The following is a 6,683-nucleotide window of genomic DNA, read 5'->3' as shown; positions in this document are numbered from 1 at the left end:
GGTGCGGGGGCGTGGCGGGGCAGAGACCGCTCCGCGGGGTGTCTGCGGGGGCTTCTGCACGTGAGAGCCGCCTGCGGTCTTTTATGCGGGAGCTTTTTGCCTGTTGCGGTGGAAACGACGGGGGAGTGTGCTGGCGTTCGTGGGGAAAATACGATTTTTACTGCTTTGGAGTTTAATTTCGTCCTCACCATTTCTTCATCTCCACTGTGCAGCCTTGAATCCTCTTTTCTGTTCCTGTAACCTCTTAGCGAAGGGTAAAGAGTTACCTTACCCTTCCGTGTGGGCTTGCAGCCTCCGTGAACCTGGTTTTGTTTGACGGGTACGTTTGGGAGTTTACTGTTCGCTGTTTTCAGCGATGCAAGGAGTAAAGCCTTACTACAGGTGTTTGCTGCGGGGATAGCTTAGGTAGTAGTGAGGGTATGGTGCACTCATGCATTGAACATTACTGTGCACTTAGCTTGCAAAGAATGGAGAGAGTGGGGGAATAAGTGACACCCAGACTTTGTATAAAACGTCATGGTCTGTAGGTTGAAATCAGTGAGTGTTCCTCAGTAAGGCAACCCCAGCAAGTTGCTGTAAGCCGTAAGGTCCTCTGGGCAGTTAGTTCACTTCCTTGTTTTGTGGATCTCATTGATGAGTACAGTATCCAAGCATTCAGTGGATGTTGAATTGAGTGAAATGAATGAAGATCTAAAATAGCTAACCCTGTACGGTGATTTAAAAAACTGTTTTTTAATCCTTAACCCAAGGATATATTTTTATTGATTTTAGAGAAAGCGGGTGGGGGAATATCAATGTGAGAGAAAAAACGATCGGTTGCCTCCAGTATGTGCCCCATCCCACCGGGGATCAAACCACATCTTAGGTATGTGCCCTACTGGGGATCCAAACCGGAAATTTTTTTGTGTATGGGATCATGCTCCCACCAACTGAGCCACATGGCCAGGGCTGTTAGGGGATTTTTAAGTGTATCCTTGACAGAATTTAAGTAACCCAGCATGCAAACCAAGAGGGGAAAATGTCTGCTTCTGAGTATAATGTAACTCAAAATGGTAACTGTATTCCAGGCACTAGAATGGTACACTCCTTAAGGTAGTAAGGAGAGCTAATCAGGCCACTCCGTTTCTTGTGTTTAGACTTAAAAGGCAATATAAAAGTATAGGACGGGCAAATAAAAATCTGCAGTGTGTGTGGAAAAACTGGGTGTTTTAATAAGCTGAATGTGAGCTATTGCATGTAGAATGAGAGAGGTGATCATTCCACTCCTACTGATCAGAGTGAATTAGAGTTTGAGATATGGCAATCAGGTTAATAAAGTGACTTTATTCCTACGAAAAGCACTCAAAAGAACGAAGACTAGTCTGCTGAACAGAAGATTCAGTGAGCCTTGTTAGCTGCTTTCAGAATTTCCCCCCAAGGTCTAGAACCAATGTGAAAAGCCACAGAGATTGATTTTATCTCAACACTTCAGAACTTTTATTTATGGAAGTGTTTTTGAAACTAGAGCATGTTCACTGCAAAAACCCACAAACAGTACAAAAGTATAAATGATAATTGTCCTCCACTCTTCAAAGAAAACTATGGACAGTGGGGCATACAATCTTAGACCCCGGTTTTCACCACGAGTGTTACTGACATCTTGGGCGGGATAATTCTTTAGGCGGGGAAGGTGTTGCCCTGTGCATTGTAAGTTTTGCATCTTCCTGGCTTCTTCCCACTAGATGTTAGCTCCTTCCCAGTTGTGACAACCAAAAATGATTCTAAACATTTCCAAATGACCCCTGGAAGGCAAAATTGCCACTGGTTGAAAACCAGTGTTTCGTAACACTTCATGCACGTATACCCGACTTACATGATCAGACAATCAAACATGTGAATTCAGATATATAATGCAGTTATTTTCTGGTAATCAAGATGTCAAAGCCAGTCTTCTCACTCCCTGGTGGTCCCTTAGTGTTACGATTTTCCAACAACCTGAGTCTGTTGGTTGGCTCTCTCCGTCTCCATCCTTCCTTCAATTATGGCCTCTTCTCTCATTTGCTTCAGAATTCTTGGGGATGCCAGTGGGGAGGGGGGGGATTGGACAAAAGTCACTAGTATTCCTGGTTTAAGAGCATCAACTATGCCATAATACTCAGTGATCATTCAATAATATAAATACTTGCTCTTTCATAACAATTTTTGATTGGAAATGACTCCAACTCAACCAGGCTCAATAGGCAGTGCTAGTTGCATGCAAATCTCGAACCAGAGAGCTCACTGTGACTCTCTACCCTAGGAAGTAATGTAAAGTCAGTTTTACCATGGGCTGGTCCTCACCTATTCCCAAACTTCCAGCTCTAGGCCACCCCTCTTGGTGGCATGGTGGCTGCCTCTAACCCAGACCTTGTCTCCTTTCACCACACTATCAGTTGGCAGATAAGAGTCCCTTAAATAGTCCCTGTCTAGTTTCTCCTAGAATCTGCTTGCCTTGAGGAAAACACATTGGGAGCAGAAGTGAGGGATGGAGAGACAGCCAACAAATGTCTATTCTTCCAGTACTTAACTCTTTTCCCTGCTAAATATTTAGTTATTCTACACCTATTCAGAGCTCAGTATGGTGTTGAGTCCTGATTTTGAGTCCCAATTCTGGGTTGGTTGATTAATCTTTGATACTTTTTAAAGGAAGTAGAATGATGCCAAATCCTGGCTCCTCCAGAAAAGACCCTTCCTTACAAATTAGCCTTATCTGAGTTACTGTTTATGCAGGATGGGTAATTAAAACTGTGGTGTCAGTTTAGAATAAGGGTCTGCAAAATTTCTCCAAAGGGCCAGATAGTAAGAATTTTACACTTTGCAGGCCATTCTGTGTCATAACCAGACCTCTGCCATTATAATGTGAAACCACCCATAGAAAACACCTAAATGCATAGGTGTGACCGTGTCCCAGTAAACCCTTGTTTCGTAACAGGATTTGGCCCGAGGACAGTTTTTTACTAGCCAATGAGTAGGAAAAGTCAGGCAAGACTGCTTTTCAGAATCTTTTTAAAATCAACACTCCAGAAATATAGTTTCAAGCAGAAAGTCATGGTCCACAAGATTGAGCAGGAAAAACAGATGTGAGAATTATTGATATTTAGCCAGTTTTTCTTGGCCAAATTTAGCCTGAGTTTGCTTGATAGCTAGAAGTAGCCTTATATAAAAGAGCTGTGTGATTCCATTTATAGGATATTATAGAACAGGCAAAACTAATCTATGGAGAAAGCATCAGATCTAGATTGGAAGTGGGGTATAGAGGTTGGGGACGAGGATGAGGCAACTTGCTAGGGTGGCGCAATGTTCAATGTATCTTAGTAGGTGTTGTATTGCACAGGTATATTCATTTGTCAGAAGTATCTATGTACACTTAGATCTGTACATTTCACTCTAAGCAAAGTTTATCTTTTTAAAAAAGGAGCCATGAATAAATAATGAACTCTAGTTAATAATATACATGCTGAAGTATTTAGGGGGGAGTGTTATTGATGATGTGCAACTTACCTTGAAAGGCATTGAAAAATAACATGGATCAAATGAATAGATGGTTACGAGGTAAAGCAACTATAGAAAATGTTAATTGTAGAATAGATATATGTGGCAGGTATATGAATGTTTGCTGTGTAATTCTTTTGACTTTTGTGTTTTAACTTCTTCATAATAAAAGGCTGAGAGAAAATGAGTTTTAAAGGTTAAACAATAGTTAGATAGTGATAAGCAGCAGCAGATGAGGAAGTGAAATTTCAGTTGCAGTGGTCAGAGAATGCCTTGCTGAGAGACTGACTTGTGAGTAAGGATCCAAAAGAAATGAGGAAACGAGAGTGCCATGGAAGGGGCGGGCATTCCAGTGAGAATATCACATGCTAAGGTCCTGAGTGGGAATGCTCCTGGCCTGTTGTGGAAAGAAGAGGCCTTGTGGCTGGCGTGGAGTGAGTGAGGGGAAGAGGAGCCGGGGATGAAATCAGAGCGGTAGCTGCAGACCGGACCGTGTAGACAGAGCACCCGGGCATAGTGAGGGGCCGTAGTTGGTGGGCTTTGAGCAGAGGAATATACAGGATATACATGTGGCCTGGCTTCTGTGTTCAGAGCCTCCTGTGGGGGCACAGGGCAGAGAGAGGAGGCCAGATGCTATGTGATGATGGCCTACCAGGCTCCTGAGAAGTGCTTGGAATTAAAGTCAGGAAGGCACCAAGGTTTTGCGCCTGAGCAACTGGAAGAATGAAGTCACCATTAACTCCATCAATGAGGAAGACCAGGAAAAGCTATTTTGGGGAGGACTATCAAGAGTTGGGCTTGGAACATGCCGTGATTACGATGTGTGTGAGGCACCCAAGAGGAGATGAGTTAATACACACACACCTCAGGGGAGCCTTGGGAAAGAGCCCAGAATATTCCCTTTGTGAACCAGAAATGCTTTCAGAATCTCCCTTCTTTTCTTAAAAGTATTGTGAATTTTGTACTTATTCCATAATATATCCACATTTGTTTTCACATAAAAAATTGTTCCGTTACTGTAGTAGGCGGAGTGCCTCCCCACCAAAATGCCATGCCCTAATCCCTGGAACCTGTAATATGTTATGTTACGTGATAAAAAGGACTTTTCAGATATAATTAAGGTTACAGACCTTAAAATAGAGGGTTATCCTGGATTATCCAAGTGGGTCCAGTCTAATCATATTAGCCCTTAAGAGCAAAGAAGGTTCTGCAGATGGCAGAAGTCAGGTTTGAGGCATGAAAGGGATCTCTGTTGCCGGAGAGGGTGGGAGTAAACAGAGTAAACCAAGAAGGGAGACATTGGAGTTCAGGAAACAATGGCTGCAGCCCAGAAAAGCAGTAAAGGGAGGCACAGAGGATGAGGCTGTGCCAGCAGACCTAGAGGGCAGCCAGCCCAGACTGAGTGCATGGTGGAGGATGCTGAGGGGGAAGCCTGGGGAAGGGGGTGGGGTGGATTCTTGCTGTAATATCTAACATGGTGCAGCAATTAAAGAAAATTGAACTTAAAGTAGAGGAAACCATTGAAGAAGGGAAGAAAGATAGAACTCTAGGGAAAAGAAAAAGCTCTCTGAGGAAGGAAATGTATTCATAATATAGTACTTAGCTAGTCAGCAGATAGCAATTACCAAGTCAAACAGTGTAGCACTGATTATTTATTCAGCCAAAAATAGCGATGCATCTATATCAGAAGAGGAGAGGGAGGGGTTGTTGGGGGTAGTTTCAGAGTTACATCCTAATCTACCGTAGCCTGAGTAAATAGGTGAATCTAAAATGGATAAACGGAAAGCTATAGAATAAACACAATATTTCAAGAAATGCGGTAACTATCCAGGAGAAACCAAGAGTCGAAATTAGTTACTCCTGGGGAATAAGACTGGTATGGGGAGTATTACACAGGCAATAGGTATGTGATTTTTCATTACAGTCTTTCAGTATTTCCTATTCTGAGTATAGGCAAGAATTACTTCGACAAAAATTAAATTATAAATTCAAAAAACTAAGTAATATATGCCCAAGGTAAAACATTGAAACCGTATAAAAAAGGCGTGAGTGACAGTCACCATAATTCCATTACTCGGGGTAGTTTTTTATTTGTATGTCTTTCCAAACTTGTATATGTATTTTTTTAATATATATTTAATATTCTGAAACATTTTTACGGTAATGATTATTATACACAGCTTGGTTAGACCACACACATTTCACTTAAATATAGCATGGCTGTCTTCCCATGTCATTCATTCTAGACCTGCGTCAACATTTTTAATGATTAAATAGTATTCTGTTTTATGGATGTGCCAAAATCTATCCAGTTAAGATACTTCTAATTCTTTGCCATTTTTAATCGCGCATCTGTGGTGGATACCTTTGAAGACGTGGCCCAGGCTTGTTGGCTAAGAATTACCTTCTACCTAAAATGAGGACCTGACCCTTCCCCACTGGACCAATCAGATAATCTCGAGAAATCTGAAAATTAAGATGTACATACTACAGAGTCTCTATTAAAGGAAATGTATGGAGAAAAGCAAATAAGGGGTCATAAAGCCCCAGAGAAAGAGAGATCGAGAGAGACTGAAATTGACATTGACGCCACTTGGTTCCTGATGGTTTTCTGATATCTGATTCATGCAACAAATATTTATTTAATGTCTTCTGTGCCAGACACTGTAATGAGTGGTGGGAGGAACAAGGCAGACAAGTTTCTTGATCTCTTGCAACATTAGAATGAAGAAGATGTCACAAAAAAGATAAATGTGGAGTGTGGTAAGAACTGTGAGAGAAATAAGTACCGTATTTGCCGGCGTATAAGACGACTGGGCGTATAAGACGACCCCCTAACATTTCCACTCAAAATACAGAGTTTGTTATATACTCGCCGTATAAGACTACCCCCTCTTCCGCACACCTTCCACACACCAAATAAAAGGTAAAACAATATCAGATTTGATTTTAACATTTTAATTTATATTCAAATGCTTATGACATGCAGGAAAACTGTCACAAGGCTGTATGTAATCAAACATATACATAAAACAGTGCAAGTTTATTACCGGTAAACATACCGGTAATTCACTAAAGAAAACACACTCTATAGACTGGTACCGTAGATGCTTCTCAGGAACACAGGCAAGCAGCCCACAACCTAGAGGGACTGTCAATGATAGAAGAAAGAT

The 6,683-nt window shown here is 41.7% G+C and overlaps 1 protein-coding gene across 1 annotated transcript in view; it reads left to right on the top strand.

Annotated features, from left to right (window-relative positions):
* WDR48 (WD repeat domain 48) overlaps positions 1-6,683 on the top strand; it is a 37,438-nt gene that overhangs the window by 3,806 nt on the left and 26,949 nt on the right. The window contains exon 2 of the mRNA XM_015568407.1: positions 6,506-6,513. The gene's annotated coding sequence lies outside the window, so the exon portion shown is untranslated. The remainder of the gene's footprint in view (positions 1-6,505; positions 6,514-6,683) is intronic.

Source organism: Myotis davidii, unplaced genomic scaffold, assembly GCF_000327345.1.
Source record: "Myotis davidii unplaced genomic scaffold, ASM32734v1 scaffold663, whole genome shotgun sequence".
Lineage (NCBI taxonomy): Eukaryota > Metazoa > Chordata > Mammalia > Chiroptera > Vespertilionidae > Myotis > Myotis davidii.
The sequence above is the reverse complement of the archived record's forward strand: the minus strand, read 5'-3'. Positions and strand labels throughout refer to the sequence as shown.